Below are 25,987 nucleotides of genomic sequence, written 5' to 3' on the forward strand. Positions count from 1 at the left end.
ACAGCCAAACACACTCTGGCCATCCGCCTTTGCCTTGCCTCCCAGCACTCCCAAAACACTCTCACTCCCGGCACAGACCACCTCCCAAAGTGCAAACCCCCAAGCGATATCTGACAAACGCTAAATCTAAGGGCTTAGAGCTGTTGCTGGTCCTCACCTTCCCTTGACACCGCTTTCACAGCCAAACGCACTCTGCCCATCTACCCTGGCTTTGCCTCCCAGCACTCCCAACACAAATTCTCAGGTTGAATCTCACTCTCACTTCCGGCACAGACCACCTCCCACAGTGCAAACATCTAAGCCATTTCTCCCACACGATAAGCCTAAGGGCTTAGAGCTGTTGCTGGTCCTCACCTTCCCTTGACACCGCTTTCACAGCCAAACACACTCTGGCCATCTGCGCTGCCCTTGCCTCCCAGCACTCCCAACACACGTTCTCAAGCACACTCACGCTCTCACTCTCACTCCCAGCACAGACCACCTCCCAAAGTCAAAACACCCAAGCGATTTCTGCCACATGCTACATCTAAGGGCTTAGAGCTGTTGCTGGTCCTCACCTTCCCCTGACACCGCTTTCACAGCCAAAAACACTCTGGCCATCAGCGCTACCCTTGCCTCCCAGCACTCCCAACACACATTCTCAGGCTCAATCTCTCTCTCACTCCTGGCACAGACCACCTCCCAAAGTGCAAACACCCAACCGATTTCTGACATACGCTACATCTAAGGGCTTAGAGCTATGGCTGGTCCTCACCTTCCCTTGACACCGCTTTCACAGCCAAACACACTCTGCCCATCTACGCTGGTTTTGCCTCCCAGCACTCCCAAAACACATTCTCAGGTTGAATCTCACTATCACTGCCGGCACAGACCACTTCCCAAAGAGCAAATACCCAAGCGATTTCTGGCACACGCTACATCTAAGGGCTTAGAGCTGTTGCTGGTCCTCACCTTCCCTGGACACCGCTTTCACAGCCAAACACACTCTGGCCATCAGCGCTGCCCTTGCCTCCCAGCACTCCCAACACACATTCTCAAGTTCAATCTCTCTCTCACTCCTGGCACAGACCACTTCCCAAAGAGCAAATACCCAAGCGATTTCTGACACATGCTACATCTAAGGGCTTAGAGCTGTGGCTGGTCCTAACCTTCCCTTGACACCGCTTTCACAGCCAAACACACTCTCCCCATCTACCCTGGCTTTGCCTCCCAGCACTCCCAACACACATTCTCAGGCACGCTCACGCTCTCACTCTGACTCCCAGCACAGACCACCTCCCAAAGTGAAAATACCCAAGCCATTTCTGACACACGCTACATCTACGGGCTTAGAGCTGTGGCTGGTCCTCACCTTCCCTTGACACCGCTTTCACAGCCAAACACAATCTGCCCATCTGCCTTTGCCTCAACTCCCAGCACTCCCAACACACATTTTCAGGCTCACTCTCACTCTCACTCCCGGCACAGACCACCTCCCAAAGTGCAAACCTCCAAGCCATTTCTCCCACACGATAGGCCTAAGTGCTTAGAGCTGTTGCTGGTCCTCACCTTCCCTTGACACCGCTTTCACAGCCAAACACACTCTGCCCATCTGCCTTTGCCTTGCCTCCCAGCACTCCCAAAACACTCTCACTCCCGGCACAGACCACCTCCCAAAGTGCAAACCCCCAAGCGACATCTGACAAACGCTAAATCTAAGGGCTTAGAGCTGTTGCTGGTCCTCACCTTCCCTTGACACGGCTTTCACAGCCAAACACACTCTGGCCATCTGCCTTTGCCTTGCCTCCCAGCACTCCCAAAACATATTCTCAGGTTGAATCTCACTATCACTGCCGGCACAGACCACTTCCCAAAGAGCAAATACCCAAGCGATTTCTGACACACGCTACATCTAAGGGCTTAGAGCTGTGGCTGGTCCTCACCTTCCCTTGACACCGCTTTCACAGCCAAACACACTCTGCCCATCTGCCTTTGCCTCAACTCCCAGCACTCCCAACACATATTCTCAGGCTCACTCTCACTCTCACTCCCGGCACAGACCACCTCCCAAAGTGCAAACCTCCAAGCCATTTCTCCCACACGATAGGCCTAAGTGCTTAGAGCTGTTGCTGGTCCTCACCTTCCCTTGACACCGCTTTCACAGCCAAACACACTCTGCCCATCTGCCTTTGCCTTGCCTCCCAGCACTCCCAAAACACATTCTCAGGTTGAATCTCACTCTCACTCCCGGCACAGACCACCTCCCAAAGTGCAAACCTCCAAGCCATTTCTCCCATACGATAGGCCTAAGGGCTTAGAGCTGTTGCTGGTCCTCACCTTCCCTTGACACCGCTTTCACAGCCAAACACACTCTGGCCATCCGCCTTTGCCTTGCCTCCCAGCACTCCCAACACACATTCTCAGGTTGAATCTCACTCTCACTTCCGGCACAGACCACCTCCCACAGTGCAAACATCTAAGCCATTTCTCCCACACGATAAGCCTAAGGGCTTAGAGCTGTTGCTGGTCCTCACCTTCCCTTGACACCGCTTTCACAGCCAAACACACTCTGGCCATCTGCGCTGCCCTTGCCTCCCAGCACTCCCAACACACGTTCTCAAGCACACTCACGCTCTCACTCTCACTCCCAGCACAGACCACCTCCCAAAGTCAAAACACCCAAGCGATTTCTGCCACATGCTACATCTAAGGGCTTAGAGCTGTTGCTGGTCCTCACCTTCCCTTGACACCGCTTTCACAGACAAACACACTCTGGCCATCAGCGCTGCCCTTGCCTCCCAGCACTCCCAACACACGTTCTCAAGTTCAATCTCTCTCTCACTCCTGGCACAGACCACCTCCCAAAGTGCAAACACCAAACCGATTTCTGACATACGCTACATCTAAGGGCTTAGAGCTGTGGCTGGTCCTAACCTTCCCTTGACACCGCTTTCACAGCCAAACACACTCTCCCCACCTACCCTGGCTTTGCCTCCCAGCACTCCCAACACACATTCTCAGGCACGCTCACGCTCTCACTCTGACTCCCAGCACAGACCACCTCCCAAAGTGAAAATACCCTAGCCATTTCTGACACACACTACATCTACGGGCTTAGAGCTGTGGCTGGTCCTCACCTTCCCTTGACACCGCTTTCACAGCCAAACACAATCTGCCCATCTGCCTTTGCCTCAACTCCCAGCACTCCCAACACACATTTTCAGGCTCACTCTCACTCTCACTCCCGGCACAGACCACCTCCCAAAGTGCAAACCTCCAAGCCATTTCTCCCACACGATAGGCCTAAGTGCTTAGAGCTGTTGCTGGTCCTCACCTTCCCTTGACACCGCTTTCACAGCCAAACACACTCTGCCCATCTGCCTTTGCCTTGCCTCCCAGCACTCCCAAAACACTCTCACTCCCGGCACAGACCACCTCCCAAAGTGCAAACCCCCAAGCGATATCTGACAAACGCTAAATCTAAGGGCTTAAGCTGTTGCTGGTCCTCACCTTCCCTTGACACCGCTTTCACAGCCAAACACACTCTGGCCATCCGCCTTTGCCTTGCCTCCCAGCACTCCCAAAACATATTCTCAGGTTGAATCTCACTATCACTGCCGGCACAGACCACTTCCCAAAGAGCAAATACCCAAGCGATTTCTGACACACGCTACATCTAAGGGCTTAGAGCTGTGGCTGGTCCTCACCTTCCCTTGACACCGCTTTCACAGCCAAACACACTCTGCCCATCTGCCTTTGCCTCAACTCCCAGCACTCCCAACACACATTCTCAGGCTCACTCTCACTCTCACTCCCGGCACACACCACCTCCCAAAGTGCAAACCTCCAAGCCATTTCTCCCACACGATAGGCCTAAGTGCTTAGAGCTGTTGCTGGTCCTCACCTTCCCTTGACACCGCTTTCACAGCCAAACACAATCTGCCCATCTGCCTTTGCCTCAACTCCCAGCACTCCCAACACACATTCTCAGGTTGAATCTCACTCTCACTCCCGGCACAGACCACCTCCCAAAGTGCAAACCTCCAAGCCATTTCTCCCATACGATAGGCCTAAGGGCTTAGAGCTGTTGCTGGTCCTCACCTTCCCTTGACACCGCTTTCACAGCCAAACACACTCTGGCCATCCGCCTTTGCCTTGCCTCCCAGCACTCCCAACACACATTCTCAGGTTGAATCTCACTCTCACTTCCGGCACAGACCACCTCCCACAGTGCAAACATCTAAGCCATTTCTCCCACACGATAAGCCTAAGGGCTTAGAGCTGTTGCTGGTCCTCACCTTCCCTTGACACCGCTTTCACAGCCAAACACACTCTGGCCATCTGCGCTGCCCTTGCCTCCCAGCACTCCCAACACACGTTCTCAAGCACACTCACGCTCTCACTCTCACTCCCAGCACAGACCACCTCCCAAAGTCAAAACACCCAAGCGATTTCTGCCACATGCTACATCTAAGGGCTTAGAGCTGTTGCTGCTCCTCACCTTCCCTTGACACCGCTTTCACAGCCAAACACACTCTGGCCATCAGCGCTGCCCTTGCCTCCCAGCACTCCCAACACACATTCTCAAGTTCAATCTCTCTCTCACTCCTGGCACAGACCACCTCCCAAAGTGCAAACACCAAACCGATTTCTGACATACGCTACATCTAAGGGCTTAGAGCTGTGGCTGGTCCTAACCTTCCCTTGACACCGCTTTCACAGCCAAACACACTCTGGCCATCTACGCTGGTTTTGCCTCCCAGCACTCCCAAAACACATTCTCAGGTTGAATCTCACTCTCACTCCCGGCACAGACCACTTCCCAAAGAGCAAATACCCAAGCGATTTCTGACACACGCTACATCTAAGGCCTTAGAGCTGTTGCTGGTCCTCACCTTCCCTTGACACCGCTTTCACAGACAAACACACTCTGGCCATCTGCCTTTGCCTTCCCTCCCAGCACTCCCAACACACTCTCACTACCGGCACAGACCACCTCCCAAAATGCCAACACCCAAGCGATTTCTGACACACGCTACATCTAAGGGCTTAGAGCTGTTGCTGGTCCTCACCTTCCCTTGACACCGCTTTCACAGCCAAACGCACTCTGCCCATCTACCCTGGCTTTGCCTCCCAGCACTCCCAACACACATTCTCAGGCACGCTCACGCTCTCACTCTGACTCCCAGCACAGACCACCTCCCAAAGTGAAAATACCCAAGCCATTTCTGACACACGCTACATCTAAAGGCTTAGAGCTGTCACTGGTCGTCACCTTCCCTTGACACCGCTTTCACAGCCAAACGCACTCTGCCCATCTGCGTTGCCCTTGCCTCCCAGCACTCCCAACACACATTCTCAGGCTCACTATCACTCTCACTCCCGGCACACACCACCTCCCAAAGTGCAAACCTCCAAGCCATTTCTCCCCTACGATAGGCCTAAGGGCTTAGAGCTGTTGCTGGTCCTCACCTTCCCTTGACACCGCTTTCACAGCCAAACACACTCTGCCCATCTACCCTGGCTTTGCCTCCCAGCACTACCAACACACATTGTCAGGCTCAATCTCACTCTCACTCACGGCACAGACCACCTCCCAAAGTGAAAATACCCAACGCATTTCTCCCATACGATAGGCCTAAGGGCTTAGAGCTCTTGCTGGTCCTCACCTTCCCCTGACACCGCTTTCACAGCCAAACACACTCTGCCCATCTACCCTGGCTTTGCCTCCCAGCACTCCGAACACACATTCTCAGCTTGAATCTCATTCTCACTCCCAGCACAGACCACCTCCCAAAGTGAAAATACCCAAGCGATTTCTGACACACGCTTCATCTAAGGGCTTAGAGCTGTTGCTGGTCTTCACCTTCCCGTGACACCGCTTTCACAGCCAAACACACTCTGGCCATCTACGCTGGTTTTGCCTCCCAGCACTCCCAAAACACATTCTCAGGTTGAATCTCACTATCACTGCCGGCACAGACCACTTCCCAAAGAGCAAATACCCAAGCGATTTCTGACACACGCTACATCTAAGGCCTTAGAGCTGTTGCTGGTCCTCACCTTCCCTTGACACCGCTTTCACAGCCAAACACACTCTGGCCATCTACGCTGGTTTTGCCTCCCAGCACTCCCAAAACACATTCTCAGGTTGAATCTCACTATCACTGCCGGCACAGACCACTTCCCAAAGAGCAAATACCCAAGCGATTTCTGACACACGCTACATCTAAGGGCTTAGAGCTGTTGCTGGTCCTCACCTTCCCTTGACACCGCTTTCACAGACAAACACACTCTGGCCATCTGCCTTTGCCTTCCCTCCCAGCACTCCCAACACACTCTCACTACCGGCACAGACCACCTCCCAAAATGCCACCACCAAACCGATTTCTGACACACGCTACATCTACGGGCTTAGAGCTGTTGCTGGTCCTCACCTTCCCTTGACACCGCTTTCACAGCCAAACGCACTCTGCCCATCTGCGCTGCCCTTGCCTCCCAGCACTCCCAACACACATTCTCAGGCACGCTCACGCTCTCACTCTGACTCCCAGCACAGACCACCTCCCAAAGTGAAAACACCCAAGCCATTTCTGACACACGCTACATCTACGGGCTTAGAGCTGTCACTGGTCCTCACCTTCCCTTGACACCGCTTTCACAGCCAAACACAATCTGCCCATCTGCCTTTGCCTCAACTCCCAGCACTCCCAACACACATTTTCAGGCTCACTCTCACTCTCACTCCCGGCACAGACCACCTCCCAAAGTGCAAACGTCCAAGCCATTTCTCCCATACGATAGGCCTAAGTGCTTAGAGCTGTTGCTGGTCCTCACCTTCCCTTGACACCGCTTTCACAGCCAAACACACTCTGCCCATCCGCCTTTGCCTTGCCTCCCAGCACTCCCAAAACATATTCTCAGGTTGAATCTCACTATCACTGCCGGCACAGACCACTTCCCAAAGAGCAAATACCCAAGCGATTTCTGACACACGCTACATCTAAGGGCTTAGAGCTGTGGCTGGTCCTCACCTTCCCTTAACACCGCTTTCACAGCCAAACACACTCTGCCCATCTGCCTTTGCCTCAACTCCCAGCACTCCCAACACACATTCTCAGGCTCACTCTCACTCTCACTCCCGGCACAGACCACCTCCCAAAGTGCAAACCTCCAAGCCATTTCTCCCACACGATAGGCCTAAGTGCTTAGAGCTGTTGCTGGTCCTCACCTTCCCTTGACACCGCTTTCACAGCCAAACACACTCTGCCCATCTGCCTTTGCCTTGCCTCCCAGCACTCCCAAAACACTCTCACTCCCGGCACAGACCACCTCCCAAAGTGCAAACCCCCAAGCGATATCTGACAAACGCTAAATCTAAGGGCTTAGAGCTGTTGCTGGTCCTCACCTTCCCTTGACACCGCTTTCACAGCCAAACACACTCTGCCCATCTACCTTGGCTTTGCCTCCCAGCACTCCCAACACACATTCTCAGGCTCACTCTCAGTCTCACTCCCGGCACAGACCACCTCCCAAAGTGCAAACCTCCAAGCCATTTCTCCCATACGATAGGCCTAAGGGCTTAGAGCTGTTGCTGGTCCTCACCTTCCCTTGACACCGCTTTCACAGAAAAACACACTCTGGCCATCTGCCTTTGCCTTCCCTCCCAGCACTCCCCACACACTCTCACTCCCGGCACAGACCACCTCCCAAAATGCCAACACCCAAGCGATTTCTGACACACGCTACATCTAAGGGCTTAGAGCTGTTGCTGGTCCTCACCTTCCCTTGACACCGCTTTCACAGCCAAACACACTCTCCCCATCTACCCTGGCTTTGCCTCCCAGCACTCCCAACACACATTCTCAGGCACGCTCACGCTCTCACTCTGACTCCCAGCACAGACCACCTCCCAAAGTGAAAATACCCAAGCCATTTCTGACACACGCTACATCTACGGGCTTAGAGCTGTCACTGGTCCTCACCTTCCCTTGACACCGCTTTCACAGCCAAACGCACTCTGCCCATCTGCGTTGCCCTTGCCTCCCAGCACTCCCAACACACATTCTCAGGCTCACTATCACTCTCACTCCCGGCACACACCACCTCCCAAAGTGCAAACCTCCAAGCCATTTCTCCCCTACGATAGGCCTAAGGGCTTAGAGCTGTTGCTGGTCCTCACCTTCCCTTGACACCGCTTTCACAGCCAAACACACTCTGGCCATCTACCCTGGCTTTGCCTCCCAGCACTCCCAACACACATTCTCAGGTTGAATCTCATTCTCACTCCCGGCACAGACCACCTCCCAAAGTGAAAATACCCAAGCGATTTCTGACACACGCTACATCTAAAGGCTTAGAGCTGTTGCTGCTCCTCACCTTCCCTTGACACCGCTTTCACAGCCAAACGCACTCTGACCATCCACCTTTGCCTTGCCTCCCAGCACTCCCAACACACATTGTCAGGCTCAATCTCACACTCACTCCCGGCACAGACCACCTCCCAAAGTGCAAACGTCCATGCCATTTCTCCCTACGATAGGCCTAAGGGCTTAGAGCTCTTGCTGGTCCTCACCTTCCCCTGACACCGCTTTCACAGCCAAACGCACTCTGCCCATCTACCCTGGCTTTGCCTCCCAGCACTCCGAACACACATTCTCAGCTTGAATCTCATTCTCACTCCCAGCACAGACCACCTCCCAAAGTGAAAATACCCAAGCGATTTCTGACACACGCTTCATCTAAGGGCTTAGAGCTGTTGCTGGTCCTCACCTTCCCGTGACACCGCTTTCACAGCCAAACACACTCTGGCCATCTACGCTGGTTTTGCCTCCCAGCACTCCCAAAACACATTCTCAGGTTGAATCTCACTATCACTGCCGGCACAGACCACTTCCCAAAGAGCAAATACCCAAGCCATTTCTGACACACGCTACATCTAAGGGCTTAGAGCTGTGGCTGGTCCTCACCTTCCCTTGACACCGCTTTCACAGCCAAACACACTCTGGGAATCTGCCTTTGCCTCAACTCCCAGCACTCCCAACACACATTCTCAGGCTCACTCTCACTCTCACTCCCGGCACAGACCACCTCCCAAAGTGCAAACCTCCAAGCCATTTCTCCCACACGATAGGCCTAAGTGCTTAGAGCTGTTGCTGGTCCTCACCTTCCCTTGACACCGCTTTCACAGCCAAACACACTCTGCCCATCTGCCTTTGCCTTGCCTCCCAGCACTCCCAAAACACTCTCACTCCCGGCACAGACCACCTCCCAAAGTGCAAACCCCCAAGCGATATCTGACAAACGCTAAATCTAAGGGCTTAGAGCTGTTGCTGGTCCTCACCTTCCCTTGACACCGCTTTCACAGCCAAACGCACTCTGCCCATCTACCCTGGCTTTGCCTCCCAGCACTCCCAAAACACATTCTCAGGTTGAATCTCACTCTCACTCCCGGCACACACCACCTCCCAAAGTGCAAACCTCCAAGCCATTTCTCCCACACGATAGGCCTAAGTGCTTAGAGCTTTTGCTGGTCCTCACCTTCCCTTGACACCGCTTTCACAGCCAAACACACTCTGGCCATCCGCCTTTGCCTTGCCTCCCAGCACTCCCAACACACATTCTCAGGTTGAATCTCACTCTCACTTCCGGCACAGACCACCTCCCACAGTGCAAACATCTAAGCCATTTCTCCCACACGATAAGCCTAAGGGCTTAGAGCTGTTGCTGGTCCTCACCTTCCCTTGACACCGCTTTCACAGCCAAACACACTCTGCCCATCTGCGCTGCCCTTGCCTCCCAGCACTCCCAACACACGTTCTCAAGCACACTCACGCTCTCACTCTCACTCCCAGCACAGACCACCTCCCAAAGTCAAAACACCCAAGCGATTTCTGCCACATGCTACATCTAAGGGCTTAGAGCTGTTGCTGCTCCTCACCTTCCCTTGACACCGCTTTCACAGCCAAACACACTCTGGCCATCAGCGCTGCCCTTGCCTCCCAGCACTCCCAACACACATTCTCAAGTTCAATCTCTCTCTCACTCCTGGCACAGACCACCTCCCAAAGTGCAAACACCAAACCGATTTCTGACATACGCTACATCTAAGGGCTTAGAGCTGTGGCTGGTCCTAACCTTCCCTTGACACCGCTTTCACAGCCAAACACACTCTGGCCATATACGCTGGTTTTGCCTCCCAGCACTCCCAAAACACATTCTCAGGTTGAATCTCACTATCACTGCCGGCACAGACCACTTCCCAAAGAGCAAATACCCAAGCGATTTCTGACACACGCTACATCTAAGGCCTTAGAGCTGTTGCTGGTCCTCACCTTCCCTTGACACCGCTTTCACAGCCAAACACACTCTGGCCATCTGCCTTTGCCTTCCCTCCCAGCACTCCCAACACACTCTCACTACCGGCACAGACCACCTCCCAAAATGCCAACACCCAAGCGATTTCTGACACACGCTACATCTAAGGGCTTAGAGCTGTTGCTGGTCCTCACCTTCCCTTGACACCGCTTTCACAGCCAAACGCACTCTGCCCATCTGCGTTGCCCTTGCCTCCCAGCACTCCCAACACACATTCTCAGGCTCACTATCACTCTCACTCCCGGCACACACCACCTCCCAAAGTGCAAACGTCCAAGCCATTTCTCCCCTACGATAGGCCTAAGGGCTTAGAGCTGTTGCTGGTCCTCACCTTCCCTTTACACCGCTTTCACAGCCAAACACACTCTGCCCATCTACCCTGGCTTTGCCTCCCAGCACTCCCAACACACATTGTCAGGCTCAATCTCACTCTCACTCACGGCACAGACCACCTCCCAAAGTGAAAATACCCAAGGCATTTCTCCCATACGATAGGCCTAAGGGCTTAGAGCTCTTGCTGGTCCTCACCTTCCCCTGACACCGCTTTCACAGCCAAACACACTCTGCCCATCTACCCTGGCTTTGCCTCCCAGCACTCCCAACACACATTGTCAGGCTCAATCTCACTCTCACTCACGGCACAGACCACCTCCCAAAGTGAAAATACCCAAGGCATTTCTCCCATACGATAGGCCTAAGGGCTTAGAGCTGTTGCTGGTCCTCACCTTCCCTTGACACCGCTTTCACAGCCAAACGCACTCTGCCCATCTGCGCTGCCCTTGCCTCCCAGCACTCCCAACACACATTCTCAGGCACGCTCACGCTCTCACTCTGACTCCCAGCACAGACCACCTCCCAAAGTGAAAATACCCAAGCCATTTCTGACACACGCTACATCTACGGGCTTAGAGCTGTCACTGGTCCTCACCTTCCCTTGACACCGCTTTCACAGCCAAACACAATCTGCCCATCTGCCTTTGCCTCAACTCCCAGCACTCCCAACACACATTCTCAGGCTCACTCTCACTCTCACTCCCGGCACACACCACCTCCCAAAGTGCAAACGTCCAAGCCATTTCTCCCATACGATAGGCCTAAGGGCTTAGAGCTGTTGCTGGTCCTCACCTTCCCTTGACACCGCTTTCACAGCCAAACACACTCTGGCCATCCGCCTTTGCCTTGCCTCCCAGCACTCCCAAAACATATTCTCAGGTTGAATCTCACTATCACTGCCGGCACAGACCACTTCCCAAAGAGCAAATACCCAAGCGATTTCTGACACACGCTACATCTAAGGGCTTAGAGCTGTGGCTGGTCCTCACCTTCCCTTGACACCGCTTTCACAGCCAAACACACTCTGCCCATCTGCCTTTGCCTCAACTCCCAGCACTCCCAACACACATTCTCAGGCTCACTCTCACTCTCACTCCCGGCACAGACCACCTCCCAAAGTGCAAACCCCCAAGCGATATCTGACAAACGCTAAATCTAAGGGCTTAGAGCTTTTGCTGGTCCTCACCTTCCTTGACACCGCTTTCACAGCCAAACGCACTCTGCCCATCTACCCTGGCTTTGCCTCCCAGCACTCCCAAAACACATTCTCAGGTTGAATCTCACTCTCACTCCCGGCACAGACCACCTCCCAAAGTGCAAACCTCCAAGCCATTTCTCCCACACGATAGGCCAAAGGGCTTAGAGCTGTTGCTGGTCCTCACCTTCCCTTGACACCGCTTTCACAGCCAAACACACTCTGGCCATCCGCCTTTGCCTTGCCTCCCAGCACTCCCAACACACATTCTCAGGTTGAATCTCACTCTCACTTCCAGCACAGACCACCTCCCACAGTGCAAACATCTAAGCCATTTCTCCCACACGATAAGCCTAAGGGCTTAGAGCTGTTGCTGGTCCTCACCTTCCCTTGACACCGCTTTCACAGCCAAACACACTCTGGCCATCTGCGCTGCCCTTGCCTCCCAGCACTCCCAACACACGTTCTCAAGCACACTCACGCTCTCACTCTCACTCCCAGCACAGACCACCTCCCAAAGTCAAAACACCCAAGCGATTTCTGCCACATGCTACATCTAAGGGCTTAGAGCTGTTGCTGGTCCTCACCTTCCCTTGACACCGCTTTCACAGCCAAACACACTCTGGCCATCAGCGCTGCCCTTGCCTCCCAGCACTCCCAACACACATTCTCAAGTTCAATCTCTCTCTCACTCCTGGCACAGACCACCTCCCAAAGTGCAAACACCCAACCGATTTCTGACATACGCTACATCTAAGGGCTTAGAGCTGTGGCTGGTCCTAACCTTCCCTTGACACCGCTTTCACAGCCAAACACACTCTGGCCATCTACGCTGGTTTTGCCTCCCAGCACTCCCAAAACACATTCTCAGGTTGAATCTCACTATCACTGCCGGCACAGACCACTTCCCAAAGAGCAAATACCCAAGCGATTTCTGACACACGCTACATCTAAGGCCTTAGAGCTGTTGCTGGTCCTCACCTTCCCTTGACACCGCTTTCACAGACAAACACACTCTGGCCATCTGCCTTTGCCTTCCCTCCCAGCACTCCCAACACACTCTCACTACCGGCACAGACCACCTCCCAAAATGCCAACACCCAAGCGATTTCTGACACACGCTACATCTAAGGGCTTAAAGCTGTGGCTGGTCCTCACCTTCCCTTGACACCGCTTTCACAGCCAAACACAATCTGCCCATCTGCGTTGCCCTTGCCTCCCAGCACAACCAACACACATTCTCAGGCTCACTCTCACTCTCACTCCCGGCACAGACCACCTCCCAAAGTGCAAACCTCCAAGCCATTTCTCCCACACGATAGGCCTAAGTGCTTAGAGCTGTTGCTGGTCCTCACCTTCCCTTGACACCGCTTTCACAGCCAAACACACTCTGCCCATCTGCCTTTGCCTCAACTCCCAGCACTCCAAAAACACTCTCACTCCCGGCACAGACCACCTCCCAAAGTGCAAACCCCCAAGCGATATCTGACAAACGCTAAATCTAAGGGCTTAGAGCTGTTGCTGGTCCTCACCTTCCCTTGACACCGCTTTCACAGCCAAACGCACTCTGCCCATCTACCCTGGCTTTGCCTCCCAGCACTCCCAAAACACATTCTCAGGTTGAATCTCACTCTCACTCCCGGCACAGACCACCTCCCAAAGTGCAAACCTCCAAGCCATTTCTCCCACACGATAGGCCTAAGTGCTTAGAGCTGTTGCTGGTCCTCACCTTCCCTTGACACCGCTTTCACAGCCAAACACACTCTGGCCATCCGCCTTTGCCTTGCCTCCCAGCACTCCCAAAACACTCTCACTCCCGGCACAGGCCACCTCCCAAAGTGCAAACCCCCAAGCGATATCTGACAAACGCTAAATCTAAGGGCTTAGAGCTGTTGCTGGTCCTCACCTTCCCTTGACACCGCTTTCACAGCCAAACGCACTCTGCCCATCTACCCTGGCTTTGCCTCCCAGCACTCCCAAAACACATTCTCAGGTTGAATCTCACTCTCACTCCCGGCACAGACCACCTCCCAAAGTGCAAACCTCCAAGCCATTTCTCCCATACGATAGGCCAAAGGGCTTAGAGCTGTTGCTGGTCCTCACCTTCCCTTGACACCGCTTTCACAGCCAAACACACTGTGGCCATCCGCCTTTGCCTTGCCTCCCAGCACTCCCAACACACATTCTCAGGTTGAATCTCACTCTCACTTCCGGCACAGACCACCTCCCACAGTGCAAACATCTAAGCCATTTCTCCCACACGATAAGCCTAAGGGCTTAGAGCTGTTGCTGGTCCTCACCTTCCCTTGACACCGCTTTCACAGCCAAACACACTCTGGACATCTGCGCTGCCCTTGCCTCCCAGCACTCCCAACACACGTTCTCAAGCACACTCACGCTCTCACTCTCACTCCCAGCACAGACCACCTCCCAAAGTCAAAACACCCAAGCGATTTCTGCCACATGCTACATCTAAGGGCTTAGAGCTGTTGCTGGTCCTCACCTTCCCTGGACACCGCTTTCACAGCCAAACACACTCTGGCCATCAGCGCTGCCCTTGCCTCCCAGCACTCCCAACACACATTCTCAAGTTCAATCTCTCTCTCACTCCTGGCACAGACCACCTCCCAAAGTGCAAACACCCAACCGATTTCTGACATACGCTACATCTAAGGGCTTAGAGCTGTGGCTGGTCCTAACCTTCCCTTGACACCGCTTTCACAGCCAAACACACTCTAGCCATCTACCCTGGCTTTGCCTCCCAGCACTCCCAACACACATTCTCAGGCACGCTCACGCTCTCACTCTGACTCCCAGCACAGACCACCTCCCAAAGTGAAAATACCCAAGCCATTTCTGACACACGCTACATCTACGGGCTTAGAGCTGTGGCTGGTCCTCACCTTCCCTTGACACCGCTTTCACAGCCAAACGCACTCTGCCCATCTGCCTTTGCCTCAACTCCCAGCACTCCCAACACACATTTTCAGGCTCACTCTCACTCTCACTCCCGGCACAGACCACCTCCCAAAATGCCAACACCCAAGCCATTTCTCCCACACGATAGGCCTAAGTGCTTAGAGCTGTTGCTGGTCCTCACCTTCCCTTGACACCGCTTTCACAGCCAAACACACTCTGCCCATCTGCCTTTGCCTTGCCTCCCAGCACTCCCAACACACTCTCACTCCCGGCACAGACCACCTCCCAAAGTGCAAACCCCCAAGCGACATCTGACAAACGCTAAATCTAAAGGCTTAGAGCTGTTGCTGGTCCTCACCTTCCCTTGACACGGCTTTCACAGCCAAACACACTCTGGCCATCCGCCTTTGCCTTGCCTCCCAGCACTCCCAAAACATATTCTCAGGTTGAATCTCACTATCACTGCCGGCACAGACCACTTCCCAAAGAGCAAATACCCAAGCGATTTCTGACACACGCTACATCTAAGGGCTTAGAGCTGTGGCTGGTCCTCACCTTCCCTTGACACCGCTTTCACAGCCAAACACACTCTGCCCATCTGCCTTTGCCTCAACTCCCAGCACTCCCAACACACATTCTCAGGCTCACTCTCACTCTCACTCCCGGCACAGACCACCTCCCAAAGTGCAAACCTCCAAGCCATTTCTCCCACACGATAGGCCTAAGGGCTTAGAGCTGTTGCTGGTCCTCACCTTCCCTTGACACCGCTTTCACAGCCAAACACACTCTGGCCATCCGCCTTTGCCTTGCCTCCCAGCACTCCCAACACACATTCTCAGGTTGAATCTCACTCTCACTTCCGGCACAGACCACCTCCCACAGTGCAAACATCTAAGCCATTTCTCCCACACGATAAGCCTAAGGGCTTAGAGCTGTTGCTGGTCCTCACCTTCCCTTGACACCGCTTTCACAGCCAAACACACTCTGGCCATCTGCGCTGCCCTTGCCTCCCAGCACTCCCAACACACGTTCTCAAGCACACTCACGCTCTCACTCTCACTCCCAGCACAGACCACCTCCCAAAGTCAAAACACCCAAGCGATTTCTGCCACATGCTACATCTAAGGGCTTAGAGCTGTTGCTGGTCCTCACCTTCCCTTGACACCGCTTTCACAGACAAACACACTCTGGCCATCAGCGCTGCCCTTGCCTCCCAGCACTCCCAACACACATTCTCAAGTTCAATCTCTCTCTCACTCCTGGCACAGACCACCTCCCAAAGTGCAAACACCAAACCGATTTCTGACATACGCTACATCTAAGGGCTTAGAGCTGTGGCTGGTCCTAACCTTCCCTTGACACCGCTTTCACAGCCAAACACACTCTCCCCATCTACCCTGGCTTTGCCTCCCAGCACTCCCAACACACATTCTCAGGCACGCTCACGCTCTCACTCTGACTCCCAGCACAGACCACCTCCCAAAGTGAAAATACCCAAGCCATTTCTGACACACGCTACATCTACGGGCTTAGAGCTGTCACTGGTCCTCACCTTCCCTTGACACCGCTTTCACAGCCAAACACAATCTGCCCATCTGCCTTTGCCTCAACTCCCAGCACTCCCAACACACATTTTCAGGCTCACTCTCACTCTCACTCCCGGCACAGACCACCTCCCAAAGTGCAAACCTCCAAGCCATTTCTCCCACACGATAGGCCTAAGTGCTTAGAGCTGTTGCTGGTCCTCACCTTCCCTTGACACCGCTTTCACAGCCAAACACACTCTGCCCATCTGCCTTTGCCTTGCCTCCCAGCACTCCCAAAACACTCTCACTCCCGGCACAGACCACCTCCCAAAGTGCAAACCCCCAAGCGATATCTGACAAACGCTAAATCTAAGGGCTTAGAGCTGTTGCTGGTCCTCACCTTCCCTTGACACCGCTTTCACAGCCAAACGCACTCTGCCCATCTGCGCTGCCCTTGCCTCCCAGCACTCCCAACACACATTCTCAGGCACGCTCACGCTCTCACTCTGACTCCCAGCACAGACCACCTCCCAAAGTGAAAATACCCAAGCCATTTCTGACACACGCTACATCTACGGGCTTAGAGCTGTCACTGGTCCTCACCTTCCCTTGACACCGCTTTCACAGCCAAACACAATCTGCCCATCTGCCTTTGCCTCAACTCCCAGCACTCCCAACACACATTTTCAGGCTCACTCTCACTCTCACTCCCGGCACAGACCACCTCCCAAAGTGCAAACGTCCAAGCCATTTCTCCCATACGATAGGCCTAAGTGCTTAGAGCTGTTGCTGGTCCTCACCTTCCCTTGACACCGCTTTCACAGCCAAACACACTCTGCCCATCCGCCTTTGCCTTGCCTCCCAGCACTCCCAACACACATTCTCAGGTTGAATCTCATTCTCACTCCCGGCACAGACCACCTCCCAAAGTGAAAATACCCAAGCGATTTCTGACACACGCTACATCTAAAGGCTTAGAGCTGTTGCTGCTCCTCACCTTCCCTTGACACCGCTTTCACAGCCAAACGCACTCTGACCATCCACCTTTGCCTTGCCTCCCAGCACTCCCAACACACATTGTCAGGCTCAATCTCACACTCACTCCCTGCACAGACCACCTCCCAAAGTGCAAACGTCCATGCCATTTCTCCCTACGATAGGCCTAAGGGCTTAGAGCTCTTGCTGGTCCTCACCTTCCCTTGACACCGCTTTCACAGCCAAACACACTCTGGCCATCTACGCTGGTTTTGCCTCCCAGCACTCCCAAAACACATTCTCAGGTTGAATCTCACTATCACTGCCGGCACAGACCACTTCCCAAAGAGCAAATACCCAAGCGATTTCTGACACACGCTACATCTAAGGCCTTACAGCTGTTGCTGGTCCTCACCTTCCCTTGACACCGCTTTCACAGACAAACACACTCTGGCCATCTGCCTTTGCCTTCCCTCCCAGCACTCCCAACACACTCTCACTACCGGCACAGACCACCTCCCAAAATGCCACCACCAAACCGATTTCTGACACACGCTACATCTACGGGCTTAGAGCTGTTGCTGGTCCTCACCTTCCCTTGACACCGCTTTCACAGCCAAACGCACTCTGCCCATCTGCGCTGCCCTTGCCTCCCAGCACTCCCAACACACATTCTCAGGCACGCTCACGCTCTCACTCTGACTCCCAGCACAGACCACCTCCCAAAGTGAAAATACCCAAGCCATTTCTGACACACGCTACATCTACGGGCTTAGAGCTGTCACTGGTCCTCACCTTCCCTTGACACCGCTTTCACAGCCAAACACACTCTGCCCATCCGCCTTTGCCTTGCCTCCCAGCACTCCCAAAACATATTCTCAGGTTGAATCTCACTATCACTGCCGGCACAGACCACTTCCCAAAGAGCAAATACCCAAGCGATTTCTGACACACGCTACATCTAAGGGCTTAGAGCTGTGGCTGGTCCTCACCTTCCCTTGACACCGCTTTCACAGCCAAACACACTCTGCCCATCTGCCTTTGCCTCAACTCCCAGCACTCCCAACACACATTCTCAGGCTCACTCTCACTCTCACTCCCGGCACAGACCACCTCCCAAAGTGCAAACCTCCAAGCCATTTCTCCCACACGATAGGCCTAAGTGCTTAGAGCTGTTGCTGGTCCTCACCTTCCCTTGACACCGCTTTCACAGCCAAACACACTCTGCCCATCTGCCTTTGCCTTGCCTCCCAGCACTCCCAAAACACTCTCACTCCCGGCACAGACCACCTCCCAAAGTGCAAACCCCCAAGCGATATCTGACAAACGCTAAATCTAAGGGCTTAGAGCTGTTGCTGGTCTTCACCTTCCCTTGACACCGCTTTCACAGCCAAACACACTCTGCCCATCTACCCTGGCTTTGCCTCCCAGCACTCCCAAAACACATTCTCAGGTTGAATCTCACTCTCACTCCCGGCACAGACCACCTCCCAAAGTGCAAACCTCCAAGCCATTTCTCCCATACGATAGGCCTAAGGGCTTAGAGCTGTTGCTGGTCCTCACCTTCCCTTGACACCGCTTTCACAGACAAACACACTCTGGCCATCTGCCTTTGCCTTCCCTCCCAGCACTCCCCACACACTCTCACTACCGGCACAGACCACCTCCCAAAATGCCAACACCCAAGCGATTTCTGACACACGCTACATCCAAGGGCTTAGAGCTGTTGCTGGTCCTCACCTTCCCTTGACACCGCTTTCACAGCCAAACACACTCTCCCCATCTACCCTGGCTTTGCCTCCCAGCACTCCCAACACACATTCTCAGGCACGCTCACGCTCTCACTCTGACTCCCAGCACAGACCACCTCCCAAAGTGAAAATACCCAAGCGATTTCTGACACACGCTACATCTACGGGCTTAGAGCTGTGGCTGGTCCTCACCTTCCCTTAACACCGCTTTCACAGCCAAACGCACTCTGCCCATCTGCGTTGCCCTTGCCTCCCAGCACTCCCAACACACATTCTCAGGCTCACTATCACTCTCACTCCCGGCACACACCACCTCCCAAAGTGCAAACCTCCAAGCCATTTCTCCCCTACGATAGGCCTAAGGGCTTAGAGCTGTTGCTGGTCCTCACCTTCCCTTGACACCGCTTTCACAGCCAAACACACTCTGCCCATCTACCCTGGCTTTGCCTCCCAGCACTCCCAACACACATTCTCAGGTTGAATCTCATTCTCACTCCCGGCACAGACCACCTCCCAAAGTGAAAATACCCAAGCGATTTCTGACACACGCTACATGTAAAGGCTTAGAGCTGTTGCTGCTCCTCACCTTCCCTTGACACCGCTTTCACAGCCAAACGCACTCTGGCCATCCACCTTTGCCTTGCCTCCCAGCACTCCCAACACACATTGTCAGGCTCAATCTCACACTCACTCCCGGCACAGACCACCTCCCAAAGTGCAAACGTCCATGCCATTTCTCCCTACGATAGGCCTAAGGGCTTAGAGCTGTTGCTGGTCCTCACCTTCCCTTGACACCGCTTTCACAGCCAAACACACTCTGCCCATCTACCCTGGCTTTGCCTCCCAGCACTCCCAACACACATTGTCAGGCTCAATCTCACTCTCACTCACGGCACAGACCACCTCCCAAAGTGAAAATACCCAAGGCATTTCTCCCATACGATAGGCCTAAGGGCTTAGAGCTCTTGCTGGTCCTCACCTTCCCCTGACACCGCTTTCACAGCCAAACACACTCTGCCCATCTACCCTGGCTTTGCCTCCCAGCACTCCGAACACACATTCTCAGCTTGAATCTCATTCTCACTCCCAGCACAGACCACCTCCCAAAGTGAAAATACCCAAGCGATTTCTGACACACGCTTCATCTAAGGGCTTAGAGCTGTTGCTGGTCTTCACCTTCCCGTGACACCGCTTTCACAGCCAAACACACTCTGGCCATCTACGCTGGTTTTGCCTCCCAGCACTCCCAAAACATATTCTCAGGTTGAATCTCACTATCACTGCCGGCACAGACCACTTCCCAAAGAGCAAATACCCAAGCGATTTCTGACACACGCTACATCTAAGGGCTTAGAGCTGTGGCTGGTCCTCACCTTCCCTTGACACCGCTTTCACAGCCAAACACACTCTGGGAATCTGCCTTTGCCTCAACTCCCAGCACTCCCAACACACATTCTCAGGCTCACTCTCACTCTCACTCCCGGCACAGACCACCTCCCAAAGTGCAAACCTCCAAGCCATTTCTCCCACACGATAGGCCTAAGTGCTTAGAGCTGTTGCTGGTCCTCACCTTCCCTTGACACCGCTTTCACAGCCAAACACACTCTGCCCATCTGCCTTTGCCTTGCCTCCCAGCACTCCCAAAACACTCTCACTCCCGGCACAGACCACCTCCCAAAGTGCAAACCCCCAAGCGATATCTGACAAACGCTAAATCTAAGTGCTTAGAGCTTTTGCTGGTCCTCACCTTCCCTTGACACCGCTTTCACAGCCAAACACACTCTGGCCATCCGCCTTTGCCTTGCCTCCCAGCACTCCCAACACACATTCTCAGGTTGAATCTCACTCTCACTTCCGGCACAGACCACCTCCCACAGTGCAAACATCTAAGCCATTTCTCCCACACGATAAGCCTAAGGGCTTAGAGCTGTTGCTGGTCCTCACCTTCCCTTGACACCGCTTTCACAGCCAAACACACTCTGCCCATCTGCGCTGCCCTTGCCTCCCAGCACTCCCAACACACGTTCTCAAGCACACTCACGCTCTCACTCTCACTCCCAGCACAGACCACCTCCCAAAGTCAAAACACCCAAGCGATTTCTGCCACATGCTACATCTAAGGGCTTAGAGCTGTTGCTGGTCCTCACCTTCCCTTGACACCGCTTTCACAGCCAAACACACTCTGGCCATCAGCGCTGCCCTTGCCTCCCAGCACTCCCAACACACATTCTCAAGTTCAATCTCTCTCTCACTCCTGGCACAGACCACCTCCCAAAGTGCAAACACCAAACCGATTTCTGACATACGCTACATCTAAGGGCTTAGAGCTGTGGCTGGTCCTAACCTTCCCTTGACACCGCTTTCACAGCCAAACACACTCTGGCCATATACGCTGGTTTTGCCTCCCAGCACTCCCAAAACACATTCTCAGGTTGAATCTCACTATCACTGCCGGCACAGACCACTTCCCAAAGAGCAAATACCCAAGCGATTTCTGACACACGCTACATCTAAGGCCTTAGAGCTGTTGCTGGTCCTCACCTTCCCTTGACACCGCTTTCACAGACAAACACACTCTGGCCATCTGCCTTTGCCTTCCCTCCCAGCACTCCCAACACACTCTCACTACCGGCACAGACCACCTCCCAAAATGCCAACACCCAAGCGATTTCTGACACACGCTACATCTAAGGGCTTAGAGCTGTTGCTGGTCCTCACCTTCCCTTGACACCGCTTTCACAGCCAAACGCACTCTGCCCATCTGCGTTGCCCTTGCCTCCCAGCACTCCCAACACACATTCTCAGGCTCACTATCACTCTCACTCCCGGCACACACCACCTCCCAAAGTGCAAACGTCCAAGCCATTTCTCCCCTACGATAGGCCTAAGGGCTTAGAGCTGTTGCTGGTCCTCACCTTCCCTTTACACCGCTTTCACAGCCAAACACACTCTGCCCATCTACCCTGGCTTTGCCTCCCAGCACTCCCAACACACATTGTCAGGCTCAATCTCACTCTCACTCACGGCACAGACCACCTCCCAAAGTGAAAATACCCAAGGCATTTCTCCCATACGATAGGCCTAAGGGCTTAGAGCTCTTGCTGGTCCTCACCTTCCCCTGACACCGCTTTCACAGCCAAACACACTCTGCCCATCTACCCTGGCTTTGCCTCCCAGCACTCCCAACACACATTGTCAGGCTCAATCTCACTCTCACTCACGGCACAGACCACCTCCCAAAGTGAAAATACCCAAGGCATTTCTCCCATACGATAGGCCTAAGGGCTTAGAGCTGTTGCTGGTCCTCACCTTCCCTTGACACCGCTTTCACAGCCAAACGCACTCTGCCCATCTGCGCTGCCCTTGCCTCCCAGCACTCCCAACACACATTCTCAGGCACGCTCACGCTCTCACTCTGACTCCCAGCACAGACCACCTCCCAAAGTGAAAATACCCAAGCCATTTCTGACACACGCTACATCTACGGGCTTAGAGCTGTCACTGGTCCTCACCTTCCCTTGACACCGCTTTCACAGCCAAACACAATCTGCCCATCTGCCTTTGCCTCAACTCCCAGCACTCCCAACACACATTCTCAGGCTCACTCTCACTCTCACTCCCGGCACACACCACCTCCCAAAGTGCAAACGTCCAAGCCATTTCTCCCATACGATAGGCCTAAGGGCTTAGAGCTGTTGCTGGTCCTCACCTTCCCTTGACACCGCTTTCACAGCCAAACACACTCTGGCCATCCGCCTTTGCCTTGCCTCCCAGCACTCCCAAAACATATTCTCAGGTTGAATCTCACTATCACTGCCGGCACAGACCACTTCCCAAAGAGCAAATACCCAAGCGATTTCTGACACACGCTACATCTAAGGGCTTAGAGCTGTGGCTGGTCCTCACCTTCCCTTGACACCGCTTTCACAGCCAAACACACTCTGCCCATCTGCCTTTGCCTCAACTCCCAGCACTCCCAACACACATTCTCAGGCTCACTCTCACTCTCACTCCCGGCACAGACCACCTCCCAAAGTGCAAACCCCCAAGCGATATCTGACAAACGCTAAATCTAAGGGCTTAGAGCTGTTGCTGGTCCTCACCTTCCTTGACACCGCTTTCACAGCCAAACGCACTCTGCCCATCTACCCTGGCTTTGCCTCCCAGCACTCCCAAAACACATTCTCAGGTTGAATCTCACTCTCACTCCCGGCACAGACCACCTCCCAAAGTGCAAACCTCCAAGCCATTTCTCCCACACGATAGGCCAAAGGGCTTAGAGCTGTTGCTGGTCCTCACCTTCCCTTGACACCGCTTTCACAGCCAAACACACTCTGGCCATCCGCCTTTGCCTTGCCTCCCAGCACTCCCAACACACATTCTCAGGTTGAATCTCACTCTCACTTCCAGCACAGACCACCTCCCACAGTGCAAACATCTAAGCCATTTCTCCCACACGATAAGCCTAAGGGCTTAGAGCTGTTGCTGGTCCTCACCTTCCCTTGACACCGCTTTCACAGCCAAACACACTCTGGCCATCTGCGCTGCCCTTGCCTCCCAGCACTCCCAACACACGTTCTCAAGCACACTCACGCTCTCACTCTCACTCCCAGCACAGACCACCTCCCAAAGTCAAAACACCCAAGCGATTTCTGCCACATGCTACATCTAAGGGCTTAGAGCTGTTGCTGGTCCTCACCTTCCCTTGACACCGCTTTCACAGCCAAACACACTCTGGCCATCAGCGCTGCCCTTGCCTCCCAGCACTCCCAACACACATTCTCAAGTTCAATCTCTCTCTCACTCCTGGCACAGACCACCTCCCAAAGTGCAAACACCCAACCGATTTCTGACATACGCTACATCTAAGGGCTTAGAGCTGTGGCTGGTCCTAACCTTCCCTTGACACCGCTTTCACAGCCAAACACACTCTGCCCATCTACGCTGGTTTTGCCTCCCAGCACTCCCAAAACACATTCTCAGGTTGAATCTCACTATCACTGCCGGCACAGACCACTTCCCAAAGAGCAAATACCCAAGCGATTTCTGACACACGCTACATCTAAGGCCTTAGAGCTGTTGCTGGTCCTCACCTTCCCTTGACACCGCTTTCACAGACAAACACACTCTGGCCATCTGCCTTTGCCTTCCCTCCCAGCACTCCCAACACACTCTCACTACCGGCACAGACCACCTCCCAAAATGCCAACACCCAAGCGATTTCTGACACACGCTACATCTAAGGGCTTAGAGCTGTGGCTGGTCCTCACCTTCCCTTGACACCGCTTTCACAGCCAAACACAATCTGCCCATCTGCGTTGCCCTTGCCTCCCAGCACAACCAACACACATTCTCAGGCTCACTCTCACTCTCACTCCCGGCACAGACCACCTCCCAAAGTGCAAACCTCCAAGCCATTTCTCCCACACGATAGGCCTAAGTGCTTAGAGCTGTTGCTGGTCCTCACCTTCCCTTGACACCGCTTTCACAGCCAAACACACTCTGCCCATCTGCCTTTGCCTCAACTCCCAGCACTCCAAAAACACTCTCACTCCCGGCACAGACCACCTCCCAAAGTGCAAACCCCCAAGCGATATCTGACAAACGCTAAATCTAAGGGCTTAGAGCTGTTGCTGGTCCTCACCTTCCCTTGACACCGCTTTCACAGCCAAACGCACTCTGCCCATCTACCCTGGCTTTGCCTCCCAGCACTCCCAAAACACATTCTCAGGTTGAATCTCACTCTCACTCCCGGCACAGACCACCTCCCAAAGTGCAAACCTCCAAGCCATTTCTCCCACACGATAGGCCTAAGTGCTTAGAGCTGTTGCTGGTCCTCACCTTCCCTTGACACCGCTTTCACAGCCAAACACACTCTGGCCATCCGCCTTTGCCTTGCCTCCCAGCACTCCCAAAACACTCTCACTCCCGGCACAGGCCACCTCCCAAAGTGCAAACCCCCAAGCGATATCTGACAAACGCTAAATCTAAGGGCTTAGAGCTGTTGCTGGTCCTCACCTTCCCTTGACACCGCTTTCACAGCCAAACGCACTCTGCCCATCTACCCTGGCTTTGCCTCCCAGCACTCCCAAAACACATTCTCAGGTTGAATCTCACTCTCACTCCCGGCACAGACCACCTCCCAAAGTGCAAACCTCCAAGCCATTTCTCCCATACGATAGGCCAAAGGGCTTAGAGCTGTTGCTGGTCCTCACCTTCCCTTGACACCGCTTTCACAGCCAAACACACTGTGGCCATCCGCCTTTGCCTTGCCTCCCAGCACTCCCAACACACATTCTCAGGTTGAATCTCACTCTCACTTCCGGCACAGACCACCTCCCACAGTGCAAACATCTAAGCCATTTCTCCCACACGATAAGCCTAAGGGCTTAGAGCTGTTGCTGGTCCTCACCTTCCCTTGACACCGCTTTCACAGCCAAACACACTCTGGCCATCTGCGCTGCCCTTGCCTCCCAGCACTCCCAACACACGTTCTCAAGCACACTCACGCTCTCACTCTCACTCCCAGCACAGACCACCTCCCAAAGTCAAAACACCCAAGCGATTTCTGCCACATGCTACATCTAAGGGCTTAGAGCTGTTGCTGGTCCTCACCTTCCCTGGACACCGCTTTCACAGCCAAACACACTCTGGCCATCAGCGCTGCCCTTGCCTCCCAGCACTCCCAACACACATTCTCAAGTTCAATCTCTCTCTCACTCCTGGCACAGACCACCTCCCAAAGTGCAAACACCCAACCGATTTCTGACATACGCTACATCTAAGGGCTTAGAGCTGTGGCTGGTCCTAACCTTCCCTTGACACCGCTTTCACAGCCAAACACACTCTAGCCATCTACCCTGGCTTTGCCTCCCAGCACTCCCAACACACATTCTCAGGCACGCTCACGCTCTCACTCTGACTCCCAGCAC

This window comes from Pelecanus crispus, chromosome 22 (assembly GCF_030463565.1).
Source record: "Pelecanus crispus isolate bPelCri1 chromosome 22, bPelCri1.pri, whole genome shotgun sequence".
Taxonomy (NCBI): domain Eukaryota; kingdom Metazoa; phylum Chordata; class Aves; order Pelecaniformes; family Pelecanidae; genus Pelecanus; species Pelecanus crispus.